The following is a 17045-nucleotide window of genomic DNA, read 5'->3' as shown; positions in this document are numbered from 1 at the left end:
CCCTGAGAGCCCTGGAGATTTGATGACAGATACTTCATCTCTGCCTCTCCACTCTCCAACCTTCCTGGTGCCACACCTCCGGTGGTCCTTTCCTTGGACCAGCCAGAGTGCAGGATGTTAGTTCAAAACTTTCTTGATGCTATTGCTTTCCATGTAACATGTGTTCCCATCACCCAAACAGAACCTATGCCCCCAGTTCTTTTTCCACACTTCACAGGCACTTAGATTACTAGCACAGTGGTAATTTTATTCATTAGTTGATGCTTACTAGATTTATTCCTTTAAATAAAACAATTATTCTTTTTAAACATCAACTTTTTAATACATAATACATGCACATTGTATGAAATGCAACAAAACAAAAGGATGCACAGTGAAACCTCCACTTCCTTTCCTCCTTTGTCACCTATTTATTAATTTATTTTTCATCTTCTTCCAGTAGTCTTCCTGCTGCCAAAAGTTTAGGAATTGCTTAGAAAACACATTCCAGGTTAGGTTCTTCTCATACGTGTTCTCCCAGCAATTCATTCTTGCTCACTTGTTTGTCTCTGTTTATAGATTATCAGCTTCTTAATGGATGGGATATTCTTTACCTTGTTTAATTCCCAGCACCTAGCACAATAAATATACCTTAGTACATGGTACAATAAATATTTGTTGAATGAGTATATATTATCAGTTGCCAACATTTACTAAATGGGAGGATAAATTGGAATAAGATATTGTACTAAGATCATTATTCATGGCAGAAGACAGATACACCTTACCCATATTCCCCATGCCTTTGCTATTTGGGTACATACAGGGCCAACTTTCAAATGTGTGTTTTTGCCTGAGGGCTTTTTCTGATCATTCAAGCCCAGGATGTAAGGGATTAATGATCCCCTCCCACTACCACCAGTGCATGGGTGCTAAGTTGCTTTAGTCGTCTCCAACTCTCTGTGACCCCGTGGACTGTAGCCCAGCAGGCCCCTCTGTCCATGGGGTTCTCCAGACAGGAACACTGGAGTGGGTTGCCATTTCCTTCTCCAGGGGACCTTCCTGACCCGGGGATCGTGCCCTGTCTCTTTATGTGTCCTGCGTCGGCAGGAGGTTCTTTACCGCTGGTGCCACCTGAGAACCCCGACTTCCACCAGGAGCGCTCAACCAGTGACTGATGGGAGGTGGAGGGAAAGACCCAATTCCTCTGTCCTTGGGTGGGATAACTCTGAGGCATGTGTCCTACATTTACTTCCAGGATTTCAAAGCAAGGTTAAGCCCCAGTGACCTATAATGATAACCTGTATGAAAATGTACCAAGCTGATACCGGTGATGTTGAAATTAGCATTGTTGTCTCTAATTGGTCCAACTTGTATCATGTGCCTGATATTAGTTTCTGAACTAATCACCATCCCTGGCCTGGTTGATCAGACTTGGGTCACATGTCCACCCTTAGAATAAATTTCACCAGAACCACAAAAGATTGAGGATGAGAAAGAGAAAGAAATCAGAGGCCGTTTCCAGAAAGTATTGTGATTAGATGTGGAACAGTCAAAGAGCAACTGTGTTCCATTACAGAGGACTGAGATTCACTGAAAAAGAAAAAAAGATTTTTTTTCATTAAGATTTATAGCTAGTCTGAATTATTTATCAGGCCTTCTAAGGAAAATAATATTTCTCTATTTTAAACTTTCCCATAGAGCATAAAATGAAAGATTTCTTTTTTAAATAAGATAGATACTTTTCTTTGGTGTGAGTGTGATAATATTCACCCTCAGTGAGGCCATAGGCCAAGCAGTTGGCTTTTACAAACATATTGAAGTATTATTCACCTCTGCAAATATACCTGAGTGGACAGAATTTTTCGAGACAATATTTAAAGGAGTTTTCATAAAGAGAGAAATATTTTGAGCATCTGAATGCAGAAAGTTTGAGGTGTCAGCAATCCAATATACTTGAAGTTTCTCACATTAGAAGGCCTTAAACTGAGATTTCCTCCCTAAAGTGTCTTGTTTTTGCTGTTAGTAAATTCTTCAGTTCTAAAGGATTAAGTTTCTCACTGAACATTCTGATTCTTTTATTCTACCTCCCACTGTCGTAGAAATACTAAATTTCTCATCAATTCAGTATGTTCAAGCACAGGAATAATTATGCTACCCATCTTCAGTGTACAACCTAAATAGTTAAGGAATCACTGTCCTGTGGAATGGATGTGGAACTCAATCTTATCTAGAGGTTGTGCATGCTCAGTCATGTCTGACTCTTTGAGACCCCACGGATTGTAGACTGCCAGGCTCCTCTGTCCATGGAGTTCTCTAGGCAAGAATGCTGGCGTGGGTTGCCATTTTCCTACTCTAGGGGATTGAACCTGATTCTCCTGCATCTCCTGTACTGGCAGGCAGATTCTTTACCACTAGCGCCACCTGGGAAACAATACGTGTATGCAATTTTACATTTTCCATGTACAGAAATCCTGCCCTTTCTTTCCAGTGCTGGCTTGGATATTTGCGGCCCCAGGGTGACTGACTGAAGCACAGTTCAGTTCTGCTTGACTTTTAGTTATAGCAATATGAAGGCAAGTTTCTTTTCAATAGAAAGAAAAGACTTTGTGGGGACAGTAATTGCTGGAATGAATTTTCAGCTTGACATCTGTTCCAGACTCACCTGCAGCTGTTGCTTACCTACTTAGAGGCAGCTGGTGACAGGACAAAGCCCAAGATGTGTGAGAGAAGGAGCTGGGAAAACTAAACCTTTCTATGTCGCCGTCCCCTGAGCCCCAGGCTGAGTTACATGGGGATGACACAATCATTCTTTCTACAGAGTGTCCTCAGTTTGGGCTGCCCGTTGGAATCACCTGGAAGCTTTAAAAATTCTGATGTCCAATCTGTACCCTAGACATCTAAGAATCTCTAAGAGTGCGATCCAAGCATTAATAGTTTGTAAAGGGTGGTTACAATGTATAGTTAAGCACTGAGAACCACTGCCTAGCACCCTAGGATTGTTGCTCCATTCCCGGTGGACATTAGAAAGAATGGAGAATGAAGGTAAAAAGAACAGAGGAATCTGGGAAAAGAAAAGGGGCCAGGGGGTAAAGAAAGGCTGCATTTGTAAAGATTTGACCATCAAGGAACTTCCCTGGTGGTCCAGTGGCTAAGACTCCACACTCCCAGTGCAGGTGGCCCTGGGTTTGATCCCTGGATGGGGAACTAGATCTCACATGTTGCAACTGAAAATCCCACATGCCACAACTAAGAGCTGGTGCAACCAGATACATAAATGAATTTTTTAAAAAAATACTTTAACAAAAAGACTTGATTGTCATGGAGAAGATACATACTTTTGGAAAAACATTGGAGTTAAGATTTGGGAAAAATAGAGGGAAAAAAGTCTGACAATTAGAAAAAACCGAGATATGTTTCAAGCTTGGAAAGAAGCAGCCCATGGGAAGCACGACTCCAGGCTCTATTCTAATACTGACAGTGAGGGGTACTCATCCAGAATCTTCCTTTGGAAAGGTCTTTATATTACCAACTCAGCACCTGCCTTCTTTCTAAATTATATCCATGTTCCCAGTTCTGCTCTTTAAATGACTCAGGATAAATCCAATTCTCTTCTATCCAGCAGCTCTTTGTACACAAGGTAACTCTCTCCTATCCCTACACACATACCCCCTGCACGCTAATTAGTGCTAATTTTAAAACAGCAACTCAGATGTTTAAAAAGCCCTTCATATTCATTGTTATTTGGTCCTCACCGTGCCCTACAAAGTAAGCATTACTTTATTTTTCCAATTTACACATCATAAACGCAAAGTTCAGAGAGCATAGTGCTTGGCCAAAATCACATAAACAAATGCCAGAGTCATAACTTGAACCCAGACCTTCTGACCCTAGATGTGTGTCTTTTCCACCGTATTTGTTATAGATTCTAGTCTTTGGGTAACGCATCTAGGATGCCATCAGGGGTTCTTTTTTTCCCCTCAGTTTTTTTATATAAGTTTTATTGAGATATAATTTGTATACTGTGAACCTCACCTTTTTAAAATATACAATTCCGTGGTTTTAGTATATTCACAGAATTGTGCAACTATAGCAAAAATCTAATTTTAGAACATTTTCATCACTCCCCCAAAGAAACTACATGTCCCTTAAAAGTTACTCTCTATTACCTCTTCCCTCCAGCTCCTAGAAAGAATGTGGTTTATCCATATAATGGAAGATTATTCAGCTATAAAAATGGATGAAGTATTGACACATACTATAACATGAATGAACTTTGAAACATCATAGGGAGTAAAACAAGCCAGATACAAAAGATCACAAAACTGTATGATCCCATTGATATGGAATGCCCAGAATAGGCAAATCCATAGAACCATTAGCATGTTTTCAATTGTGAGAAAAAACACGTAACATAAAATTTACCATTATAACCAGTTTTAAGTGTATAGTTCAGTGTTATTAATTTCATTCACATTACTGTTCAATCATCACCATTATCCATCTCCAGAACTTTTTCATCATCCCCAAGTAAAACACTTTACTCCTTAAATCATGACTTCCCAGTCTCCCTCCCCGAGTCCCTGGCAACCACCCTTCCGCTTTGAGTCTATGAATTCGGCTCCTCTAAGCCTCTCAGGTAAGTGGAGTTGTACAGTGTTTGTTCTTAGGTGTCTGGCCTACTTCGTTTGGCATAACGTTAAGATACTACCATGTTGTAGCATGTGTCAGAATTTCCTTCCTTTTTTAAAAGCTATGTAATATTCCATTGTATGTATATACCACACTTTATTTACCCATTAATCTATCAGTGGACATTTGCATTGCTTCCACCTTAGGCTATGGTGAATAATGCTGTCATGAACTTAAGTATGCTGCTGCTGCTGCTAAGTCGCTTCAGTCGTGTCTGACTCTGTGCGACCCCATAGGCGGCAGCCCACCAGGCTCCCCCGTCCCTGAGATTCTCCAGGCAAGAACACTGGAGTGGGTTGCCATTTCCTTCTCCAATGCATGAAAGTGAAAAATGAAAGTGAAGTCGCTCAGTCGTGTCCGACTCTGTGCGACCCCATGGACTGCAGCCCACCAGGCTCCTCCGTCCATGGGATTTTCCAGGCAAGAGTACTGGAGTGGGGTGCCATTGCCTTCCCCGGAACTTGAGTATACAGAGCGTGAAACTATCTCTGAGATCCTGCTTTCAGTTCTTTCAGGTGTATATCCAGAAAGGAATTGCTGGCACATATGGCAATCTGTGATTACCTGCAGATGCAATCACTGCGGATGGTGACGGCAGCCATAAAATTAAAAGACACTTGCTCCTTGGAAGGAAAGTTATGACCAACCTAGACAGCATATTAAAAAGCAGAGACATTACTTTGCCAACAAAGGTCCATCTAGTCAAGGCTATGGTTTTTCCAGTGGTCATATACGGATGTGAGAGTTGGACTATAAAGAAAGCTGAGCGCTGGAGAATTGATGCTTTTGACCTGTGGTGTTGGAGAAGACTCTTGAGAGTCCGTTGGACTGCAAGGAGATCCAACCAGTCTATCATAAATGCAGTCAGTCCTGAATATCCATTGGAATGACTGATGCTGAAGTTGAAACTCCAATACTTTGGCCACCTGATGCAGAGAGCTGACTGATTTGAAAAGACCCTAATGCTGGGAAAGATTGAAGGCAGGAGGAGAAGAGGACGACAGAGGATGAGAAGGTTGGATGGCATCACCAACTCGATGGATATGGGTTTGGGTGAACTCCGAGAGTTGGTGATGGACAGGGAGGCCTGGCGTGCTGCAGTTCATGGGGTTGCAAAGAGTCGGACACGACTGAGAGACTGAATTGATCTGATGGTAATCTGTTTTTAGTTTTTTTAAGGAACAGCAGCACTATTCCCAATAGTATTTGTAAGGAGTCACAGGAGCTTACAGTAAATGAATGCTTCCATTCTATCCATCATTTGTGTGGAGGCAGGACAAACCTGTCTGACAACAGTGTAATTCCATGTCCCCAAACAGTGAGTAAGAAGCAAGCAATCTATTCCTCATCACTTGCACTGTTTTTCACAAACTATGAAGCTAATCAGATGTCTCATTTTTCAAACTTCAGTGAATAAAGCTGATATCATCCTCAATGTATTATCAGCTAACTTAAGGAGAAAATTAAAGTATTTCTTCATTTTTAATCATCCCGAGAGTCAAAGTTTTCCCCTTGCTTGAGCAGAGCCTGCCTGTGAATGTTCAGAGGAAAAGCCTGTTTGTGAGTGGGTGGTGTCTACGTGTGGCCCAAAGAGTCTGTTCTACACTGAATTTTAGTCAGAGAGGATTCAATTTGCATCCCCTAATGGTTTAGTTACACTCATGCCTCAAGGCATAGGAATAGACTGGATGTTGTATCACTTTATTTTTCTAAGCTGTTTCTGATTTGGAAAGAAGGAAAGGATGTCCTATCCCTTTTCCCTCACCCTCTAGTGTTTTCCTTTTTTTTTTTTTTTTTTCCATCCCAAATGTCTTTCTCCCAAAAAAAGAAAATATTCAGTCTTAAATTCCTCAATTTATTACTAACATTTTCTTTGCAGAAGTAATGGAAAGAAAACCACCAGATGGTCTGACTGGTATCAGTGCCCTGTGGGGAGGACAGTCAGCAACACAGATAATCTGCCTGTGTTGGGAAACCCTTCTAGCCCCCCTAAAATGGGCTCCAACTTAATAAGCCAGCGCACGTCTTCCATGAAAAAGTCATCTCAATGAAACTCATATTAAGCCATCTCAGAATGATTCAGCTCTCAAATTCTATGCCAACAAAACCAAGAATCTTAAGTGGGTTTTTTTGGTTTTGTTTGTTTTGAGCCCCACAGTGTGGCATGTGGGATCTTAGTTCCCCAACCAGGGATGGAAGCCGTGCCCACTGCAGTGGAAGCTCAGAGCCTTAAATCCCTGGACCACCAGGGAAGTCCCCAGTAACTTTTTAAATTAACTAGTTTGCCTTGATTATGTGGTTTGTGCAACACTCATCTTCTTGTTGAAAAGAAATCCATCGATCCCTCCCTCCTGGTTGTGTAGAGTGACATGTGGGCTCCCAGGAGTGAACTCCAGGGGAAACAGGTTACATTTGTTAATCTTTTAGATGGAGAAAACAATTTTGCCCATGCCGATGGAAGGCCATCAAGAACTTCCCTCCATCTGCTACGAAGGTCCCACTGCATCAGCCGACTGTGTCAAAGTCCCCAGGATCCCTGGTGCCACTGCATTTGCGTCAGCCTCAAAGTCACCATCAGAATGACTGAACTCTGAATCCTCAGAGCTCTACCTGCTGTGGGCAGGAGCCCTGACTTCACTTTCAATGAACTCTCAGCCTCTGCACCTTTATCTGCCCCAGAATCTCCTAGGAAAAATCTCATATTCTCCATCACTATTCACTTCAGCAACTTTGAGAAAGTCAAGACTCCCAGAACACGCTACTTTACTCTAGCACTGACTCCCTCTGTGAATCCTATAATAACCTGACCCAATCTTTCTTTCCTCTGCAATCATAGTCTCTTTTGCTGTAACCTCCAGAACTGGATCAGTGGTAAAGAATCTGCCTGCCAATGCAGGAGACGCAAGAGATGCAGGTTCGATTCCTGAGTTGGAAAGATCCCATAGAGTAGGAAATGGCACCCCACCCCAGAACTCTTGCCTGGAAAATTCCATGGGCAGAGGAGCCTGGCAGGCTATAGTCCATGGATTGCAAAGAGCAATTGAGCACACCAGAATTCAAGTCTGTATCAACAAGTCTCCTAGAGACGTCCCTTGCAGTCCAGTGGTTATGACTCTGAGCTCTCACTGCCAAGGGCCCGGTTCAATCCCTGGGCAGGGATCTAAGATCCCATGAGCTGTGCAGTGCCACCAAAAAAAAAAAAACAGAACAAAGTCTTCTATATCCTCAATCTTGTCTTGCTGCAACTCTAACCCAGCACTCCCCTGAAAACACTACATCTGCTAAAGTCGCCTCAGGCAGTGACTGCTTTTGTTTCCTGTCCCTAAGCCCAGAAGTGGTACTGTCCTTTGTGTCCTTCATGGCCACTTCCATACCGTGCCTTCTCCTCTTTCTTAAACCTGCTAACTCCTTGGAAGCTCACGCCTGTGTGTGTGCTAAGTCACTTCAATCGTGTCCGACTCTTTGTGACTCCTATGGACTGTAGCCTCCAGGCTCCTCTGTCCATGGGATTCTCCAGGCAAGAGTACTGGAGTGGGTTGCCATGTCCTCCTCCAGGGGATCTTTCCAAACCAGGGATCGAACCCACATCTCCCACGGCTCCTCCATTGCAGGCAGATTCTTTACCGCTGAGTCACGGGGGCAGCCCTGGAAGCTCATACTTTTGCCACTTCTTCCACGATGCCTCCAACTTGTCATCACCTACAGCTCTCCCGGTCATTCCCCATGAGTTCTTAAAGATTTTAGCTCTTGCCTCACTGCCCACCTCTTCAGTCATTTCATTATCACTGAGATGATCCTTTATTGTGAGTTCTTGGGTCCTTGACTGCCTCCCTCCAAGGAGCTTGTCCTTCACACTGTTCAGCCACCTACCTCCAAAGTTATCTAGACTACATCACTGCCTTTCCCATAACTCATTTTCAAGCGCTTTTCACTCCAACGCCACTTCATTTTCTCTAATATCCAGATACAGGTGGTTTTTCAACCCCTCCAGAACCTCCACACCCTCACTCTCCTCATACCTTTTTTTTTTTTTGGCCACACCAAATGGCTCATGGGATATTAGTTCTTTGACCAAGGATTGAACATGAGCCCTCAGCAGTGAAAGCATGGGGGTAGTATCCAGGTAGACCACCAGGGTACTTCCCTTCTGACATAGTTTTGGCTCTGTTATTCTTCATTAAACTTATTCCTTGGGCATATGTTCAAATCTCTTGCTTTTCTTTCTTCAAGCAGTGGTTATGTGGGAAAGTGCCCACTTGGCTAAATCCAACCCCTCCCTCCCTTGCTGGTCTCACTGCAAACTCATCACTGCCCTTTCAGGGTCCAGTAGGTACTGCTCCTGCCTCCCCTCCCCAGTCCAGTCACCCTAAGCCACCCCCAAGATTATCACTTCTCACTCACTCAATCCTCTTTCCTTCTCCTGCTGTTTCCCAGCTTGCAACTGATGACCTTGATTCTTACTTCATTGAGGAAATAGAAACAATCAGAAAACAATTATTATTGGCTGCTACAACCAAATTTACAAAACCAGCTGTATTGGTGCCCACCTCTTTTGTTGGGCAATCCCCAACTCCTTCTGACATACAACGCTCTCACTCGTCTAGAGGTCTCTTCTGCATCATTGACTTCCTCCTTACTTCACTCTTCCCTTGGGCCTATAAACAAGCAATAATATTGCCCAACTTAAATTTAAGAAAGAAATCTCTTGATCCCACGCCTCCATTTAGCTATAGACTCCTTCTTGTCTCCTTTCTGCAGCACAATTCTTAGGCTAATTAGTTTATTCTCACAGCTCCATTTCCTCCAAGAATGGGTTCTTTTTCTGAGCCCACTCTTATCAGACTGCAGGCCATTCTCAGCACAGTGGCCAGAGTTAGCTTGAAAACACTGGAGGCGAGTGATGCTGTTTACCTGCTCCGAACTTCCCATTATTTAAAGCCCAAGACAACTTGCTCACTATCACCTGCAAGGTGGCCCCTTTCTCTCTTCATCACCTACCCTCTCCCCTGCCCTCTCTGCAGCAGCTGCACAGGCCTCCTTGTGGGTCCTAGAAGATGCCATTTATGCTCTCAAGTTTTTTTTTTTTTTTAATATGCTTTATCATTCTGCTAGCTCCCTCACATCTTTCAAAAAATGAACTTCTCTTTAACGCATTCCCTGGCCACCCTATTTAAAATTTCAATTTCCTCAATCCTTGATATTTTGTACCTCTTTTCCTTTTTAATTTATTTTTTCTCTTTCACACTTACTGTTATCATCTATGCTAAATATTTTACTTATTTGTCCTGTTTATTCAGTACCCTCTTCTTGAGGGTAATTTTTTAGTTGTGTTTACTATTATCCCTAGCACCTAGGACAATGTCTGGCACATAGTAGGTGTTTGCTGAATTTTGACTAAATAATGCTTTGAGATGTTGATATGGATCATTCTTGTAATAGAATATCAAATGATGATAATAAAATTGGTGAGAATATGATATAAAGTGATGGTGAGAGAAAGACTGCTTTTACGGAATTCAGTGTTAGGATGAATTATAAACTTTGTTTTTGTGGGAGGAGACAGTAATAAATAAACAAATAAATAAAAGAGAGCACATAGGCATCAAATGATAAATGCTGTGAAAAAGAAAATAGTGGGTGGAATTCTCTGGTGGTCCAGTGGTTAGGACTCTGCACTCTCAGTGCTGAGGACCCAAGTTTGATCCCCGGTCAAGGAACTAAGATCCCACAAGCTGGGTGACTTGGCCAAAAACAAACAAACAAAAAAAAGAAAATGGTACATAAAGGGAAAGAGAGTATGGTGTGGATGTATTTTATTTATTTATTATTTTATTGAGGTATAATTGCCATGTAACATCCTATTACTTTCAGGTGTACAACATAATGATTTGCTGTTTGTATGCATGACAAAGTGATCTACACAGTAAATCTAGTGACCATCAGTCACCATACACAGTTAACCATGTTTTTTTCCCGGTGCTGAGAACCTCTAAGATTTACTTTCTTGGCAGCTCTAGTCACCACGCTGGACATTAGGGATGTGTTATTTTAGACTGGTGACCGTGGAAAGCCTCTTAGAGGAGGTGATGTTTGCACAGAGACCTAATGGAAGTGAGGAAGGAAGCCAAGCGGATGTTTCAGTGAATGTTCCGCACAGAAGAGATCACAAGTACAAACGCCCTGAAGCAAACGTACACCCAGCAGGGAGGTCTGGGGTGACCACAGTGAGTCTAAGGAGGATGGAGCAGAGTGAGCCTGATATAGAGGCAGGGGTCTTGATGGAAAGGCAAGGGACACTCTGGGCCCAGCTCATTTGAGTTCTTGTAGGCTGGGGTATTAGAAAGCAAAGACATCACTTTGCCAACAAAGGTCTGTCTAGTCAAAGCTATGGTTTTTCCAGTAGTCATGTACGGACGTGAGAGTTGGACCATTAAGAAGGCTGAGCACCAAAAAATTGATGCTTTGGAGCTGTGGCACTGGAGAAGACTCTTGAGAGTCCCTTGGACAGCAAGGAGATCAAATCAGTAAATCCTAAAGGAAATCAGTCCTGAATATTCATTGTAAGGACTTGTACTGAAGCTAAAGCTGCAATACTTTGGCCACCTGATGCAAAGAGCCACCTCATTGGAAAAGACCCTGATGCTGGGAAAGATTGAGGGCAAGAGGAGAAGAGGGAAACAGAGGACAAGATGGTTGGATGGCATCACTGACTCAATGGACATGAATTTGAGCCAAGCTCTGGGAGATGGTGGAAGCCTGGCATGCTGCAATCCAAGGGTCATGATTTAGTGACTGAACAGCAATAGCAAAGGCTGGGGTAAAGCTTTTGCACTATTACTTGGAGTGAGCTGGGAAGTCATTGGAGAGTTTTGAGTAGAAGAGAGTCATGATCTGACTTGCATGTTATAGAAGACTCACCCAGGCTCCTGGGTGGAGAGTAGGATGTAGGGAGTTAAGGGCAACAACAATGAGGAAGCCAATGACCATCATCAAGAAGGAGTTGATGGTATTAATAGAAATACTAAAGACTGGCAAAGTTTGGAAATGAATTGAATGTAGAGAAAACAGCATTTGAGATTAGATGTGGGATATGATAGAAAAGATTTAAGACAACTCCAATATTTTGGGCTGAATAGCTAGGAGACTGGAGTTGCCACATCATAAGAAGGGGCAGATTTTGAGGGGTGGGGTGATAGCTTAAATCAAAAAATTTTTTTCATACCAAGTTTGAGATTCTCAAATTCTCAAGACAAGAGTTTCAGTATGTAGTTTGTTATATGGATTTGAAGTTCAGGGAATAGATAGAGACTGAAGACACAATTTTGAGAAGCCTCAATAGATAGTATTTCAAGTCCTGGGGTTGGATGGCTTTACATTCTAGACAGTGAGTAGAACAGAGACACTATCTGAAGAGAGCTCAAAGATGGGAAGGAATCAGCAAAAGAGCCTGGAAATTAGAAAGAGAATCTGGAAAGGATGGAGTCCTTAGGCTAAGTACAGAAAGTGTTTCAAGAAGGAGCAATTATCTCTGTCTGACAGGTAAGAGGACTGAGAAACATGGAGACCTTTAGTGATCTTGACAAGAGCAGCTTCACAAAATGGGAAGCCCATTGCAAAATTCTGAACAGATAAATGACATCATTGCCTTCAGTTTTTCAAGCTAACTCTAACCACTGTGCTGAGAATAGCCTGAAGAGGTTAAGAGAAGAGAGAATAAGGCTTTTCATAATCCAGATGAGAGATGAGTGTTTTGGGGGAGAGATATGGTAAAGCTGGTACTGAAAAGTGGTCTTATGCTAGATGTTCTTTAAAGGTAGAGCTGTCAATTTTTGCAGATGGACTGGAGCGGACTGTTAGGAAAATAAAGGAGTCAAGGATGACACCCAAGCAATTGGCTTGAGCAACTGTGGAACAGAATTGCCTTAAACTAAGGTGATGAAGGCTTCATGAGGTGACAGGAACTCAGTTTTCAATGTGTTTATCCTGAAATGCCTATCAAGCATGTACCAATTAAAATGTCAAGTTTCTTGTTCACTTGCTGAGTCATATCCAACTCTTTGCAATCCCATGGGCTGCAGCATGCAAGGCTTCCCAGTCCACTACCATCTCCTGGAGCTTGCTCAAACTTTTGTCCACTGAGTCGGTGATGCCATCCAACCATCTTGTCCTCTGTCACTCCTGCCTTCAATCTTGCCCAGCATTAGGGTCTTTTCCAATGAGTTGCCTCTTACATCAGGTGGCCAAAGTATTGGAATTCCAGCTTCAGCATCAGTCTTTCCAATGAATATTTAGGACTGATTTGCTTTAGGATGGACTGGTTTGATCTCCTTGCAGTCCAAGGCACTCTCAAGAGTCTTCTCCAACACCACAGTTCAAAAGCATCAAATTCTTTGGCACTCAGCCTTCTTATAGACCAACTCTCACACCCATACATGACTCCTGGGAAAAACATAACTTTGACTAGATTGACCTTGGTTGACAAAGTAATGTCTCTGCCTTTTAATACACTGTCTAGGTTGGTCATACCTTTTCTTCCAAGGAACAGGTGTCTTTTAATTTCATGGCTGCAGTCACCATCCACAGTGATTTTGGAGCCCAAGAACATAAAATTTCTCACTGTTTCCATTGTTTCCCCATCTATTTTCCATGAAGTGATGGGACCATATGCCATATCTTAGTTGTTTGAACATTGAGTTTTAAGCCAGTTTTTTCACTCTCCTCTTTCACCCTCATCAAGAGGCTCTTTAGTTCTTCTTCATGTTCTGCCATTAGGGTGGTGTCATCTGCGTATCTGAGGTTATTGATATTTCTCTTGGCAATCTTACTTCCAACTTGAACTTCATCCAGCCTGGCATTTCACATGATATACTCTGCATTGAAGTTAAATAAGCAAGGTGAAAATATGCAGCCTTGACGTACTCCTTTCCCAATTTGGAACCATTCTCTTGTTCCATGTCTGGTTCTAACTGTTGCTTCTTGACCTGCATACAGGTTTCTCAGGAAGCAGGTAAGGTGGTCTGGTATTCTCATCTCTCCAAAAATTTTCCACAGATTTTTATGATGTGATTCTGGATAAGGGAGTTTTGAATATTAAGTCTAGATTAGTAGGTTTTTTAAAATGATTGTAAGTAAAAGGAGAATGTTGGAAGTAACCTGTATTAGTCATGGTAATCTAGGGATTTTGAGCAGGATTGAATTATCCCAGGGAGTTAGAAGCTTATATCATTATTGAAAGCAAGAAGAGTGAGGATCTAGTGACGATCAGCTCCAGTTTAGTGATGAAGTAGGACACGAGGTTCGGGGCTTTGAGCAGTTAGTAAAAGTTGAACAGGGCAGCAGAAAGACTCCTCCAGGCTGGCTCATGATACGTCAGATGAAGGGTTAAACTTGAGACATAATGAGCTTTTCTGTTGTTTGTTTTCTCTGCAGCCATTTAAAGTAGTTCCATTTCGGGAATTCCTCAGGGGTCCAGCAGTTAAGAATCTGGCCTGCAATGCAGGGGATGCGGGTTTGATCCTTGGCTGGAGCGCTAAGACCCCACATGCTGGAGAGCAGCTAAGCCCAAGCATCACAAGTAAGACCCCACACAGCCAAATAAAATTAAAAAAAAAAAATAGCAGTTCTATCGAAAAGCTCTTTCAGGAGCAGAGCTGCTCACTAGTTGTCAATAGGAGATATAAGCAAAGATTCAACTCTGATTTTTTTAAAATGCAGATTTTTCAGCCCATCCCAGTGATCCTGATCCATTCTGTGGTAAGGTTCAGGAATTTTTAACAAAAACCAGGAATAATTTTGAACACTGTGATAAACCCTGCTCTGAGTTGCTTGCAGACTGGAACTGTTGATAGAAACAGCTGCTGATGGTATGGGGTGCCCTTGATTGGTGCTAGAAGCCAGTGCTGCCTAGAAGCCAGTAGAAGGTTCAAAGAGAAAAGGTGTTATTATGACACAGGCTGAAGGTCTCCATTATTCTAGAATGTCCTCCATTATTCTAGAATGATCACACTTAAGAAAGAACAGATCAGGCCCCACTGTCTACCTCACTGTGGGGGAAAAGTGGAGAGTCTGGCCTTCTGTTCTAATTTTTAATAAAGAGAAAAAATAGCAAGTCTCTCCAAATTTCCTGGAGCTTAGCTCATAAATGCTAGACATTGAATCTTTTACAAATTTTAAAATAATACTAATAACTTGGCTGTCAAATGCTTAACCAGGATGATGTATCCAAGAGAAACGAGAAAATAGTTATTTTTCCCAGGGCTAGTGTTAACTTTTGACCATATTTGGCCAAGTAGGAGGTATGGGCAGAGGTAATCGTATATTTTTAATGTGCAGATAAATCCCAAGCAAAACAGATTTTTTTCTTAATAAGGCTGATTTCATTATAAAGGAGTTTGTTGGCTTTTTTTTTTTTTTTGCCTTAGAAAGTTGTTTAATCAAGGTGTAAGTGTATTAATTTAAAGAAGAGTTTCAACCATTTAAATAAAACCAGCATATCAGTATGTACCTGAGATATTTTCCTAAAATTTTCTCCTTATTACTAGCAACCACTTCACACTCAGCTCAATCAATTAAATTAGTCCCATGAAATAAAATGTGCAATAGAGATATTATCTGAAATCATTTTTATTCATGGCTAGAGACTATGAAGAGGCTTTTGACAAGCCCTTAAAAATCTTTTGGGTGATGTTGAAAACTTCAACGTACAAGTGATGATTCAGTTTGAGGGGTGAGAACCTCCTGGTGTGATAAGAGGCAATTCTACATAGAGAACATGAGAATGGCAAATCCCCAAGCTATACGAAGACGGTGAGAGTATCCACACACTCGTTACTGGAGTTTTCTGCTGCTGAGAAACTGAAAAATATGAATATGCAAAGCTCATAGACTCTGAACAGCATCTGCCTCTTTCAGCTGGTCCTCCTTCTGAGAAGGAAGTCATTGTGCCCCCTGGCTGTCTAAGTGCTGTGTTCTGACTCTCCAAAGCAAGCAGAAGAGAGAAGAAAAGGAGAGGGGAATGTGTTTACTTGTTTTTATAGTGAAAATTGAATTTGCCTCTTACAGAGCATTGTTTTCAGACAAATAACAGGATCTAGCCAGTGATTTCTCAAAGAGCTGTCTACCAGGATTCATTGTTCCTGGTTGTCCCAGAGGTGAAATAAGAGAAATCCCAATGCCTTGGCACCCTGAATTGCCCTCAGTGGTCTGCAAGTTCTGTAACTCCATCTCTTTCTCTATTTTTGTTTTAATTTAAAAGATCAAAAGCAAATGCACCATCATGTTCATTTCATGTATTTCCATTAGTGTCTTTGTACTCAAGATTTTTTTTAAAAGTCCCAGTACTTTGTGAGAATTAGTGCTTGTTTGTCTATCATAAAAAAATCAATTTTATATAAGAATGCTTAATCCAGAAAAGCAGAACTCTTAAGTCTACCAGCATCCTCTCATTTTACCTTGTGGCAAATATATTGCCTTCTTCCTATCATATCCAGTCTCTGACTTCCTTTCCCTCCCTTGCCTATCAGTTCAGTTCAGTTTAGTCACTCAGTCGTGTCCGACTCTTTATGACCCCATAAACTGCAGCACACTGGGCTTCCCTGTCCATCACCATCTCCTGGAGCTTGCTCAAGCTCATGTCCATCAAGTTGGTAATGCCATCCAACCATCTCATCCTCTGTCATCCCCTTCTCCTCCCACCTTCAATCTTTCCCAGCATCAGGGTCTTTTCCAGTGAGTCAGTTCTTCATATCAGGTGGCCAAAATATTGGAGTTTCAGCTTCAGCATCAGTCCTTCCAATGAATATTCAGGACTGATCTCCTTTAGGATGGACTGGTTGGATCTCCTTGCAGTCCAAGGGACTCTCAAGAGTCTTCTCCAACACCACAGTTCAAAAGCATCAATTCTTTGGTGCTCAGCTTTCTTTATAGTCCAACTCTCACATTCATACATGACTACTGAAAAACACCATAGCTTTGACTAGACGGACCTTTATTGGCAAAATAATGTCTCTGCTTTTTAATATGCTGTCTAGGTTGATCATAGCTTTTATTCCAAGGAGCAAGCATCTCTTAATTTCATGGCTGCAGTCACCATCTGCAGTGATTTTGGAGCCCCCCAAAATAAAGTCTCTCTCTCATTGTTTCCCACCTATTTGCCATGAAGTGATGGGACTAGATGCCATGAACTTAGTTTTTTGAATGTTGAACTTGAAGCCAACTTTTTCACTCTCCTCTTTCACTTTCATCAAGAGGCTCTTTAGTTCCTCTTCACTTTCTACCATAAGGGTGGTGTCATCTGTGTATTTGAGGTTATTGGAATTTCTCCCAGCTATTTGGAACAGCAACCAAGCTATCTTGGGCCAACAGCACCACCTATT

The 17045-nt window shown here is 41.9% G+C and overlaps 1 long non-coding RNA gene across 1 annotated transcript in view; it reads right to left on the bottom strand.

Annotated features, from left to right (window-relative positions):
- Window positions 1-401: 401 nt before the first annotated feature.
- LOC133056754 (uncharacterized) overlaps window positions 402-17045 on the bottom strand; it is a 50846-nt gene continuing 34202 nt past the window's right edge. Inside the window, exon 3 of the long non-coding RNA XR_009692904.1 lies at window positions 402-612. This is a non-coding gene — a long non-coding RNA (uncharacterized LOC133056754). The remainder of the gene's footprint in view (window positions 613-17045) is intronic.

The sequence above is a fragment of the Dama dama genome, chromosome 5, assembly GCF_033118175.1.
Source record: "Dama dama isolate Ldn47 chromosome 5, ASM3311817v1, whole genome shotgun sequence".
NCBI classification, from domain to species: Eukaryota; Metazoa; Chordata; class Mammalia; order Artiodactyla; family Cervidae; genus Dama; species Dama dama.
Note: the sequence above shows the minus strand (reverse complement) of the source record. Positions and strands in the feature narration are given on the sequence as shown.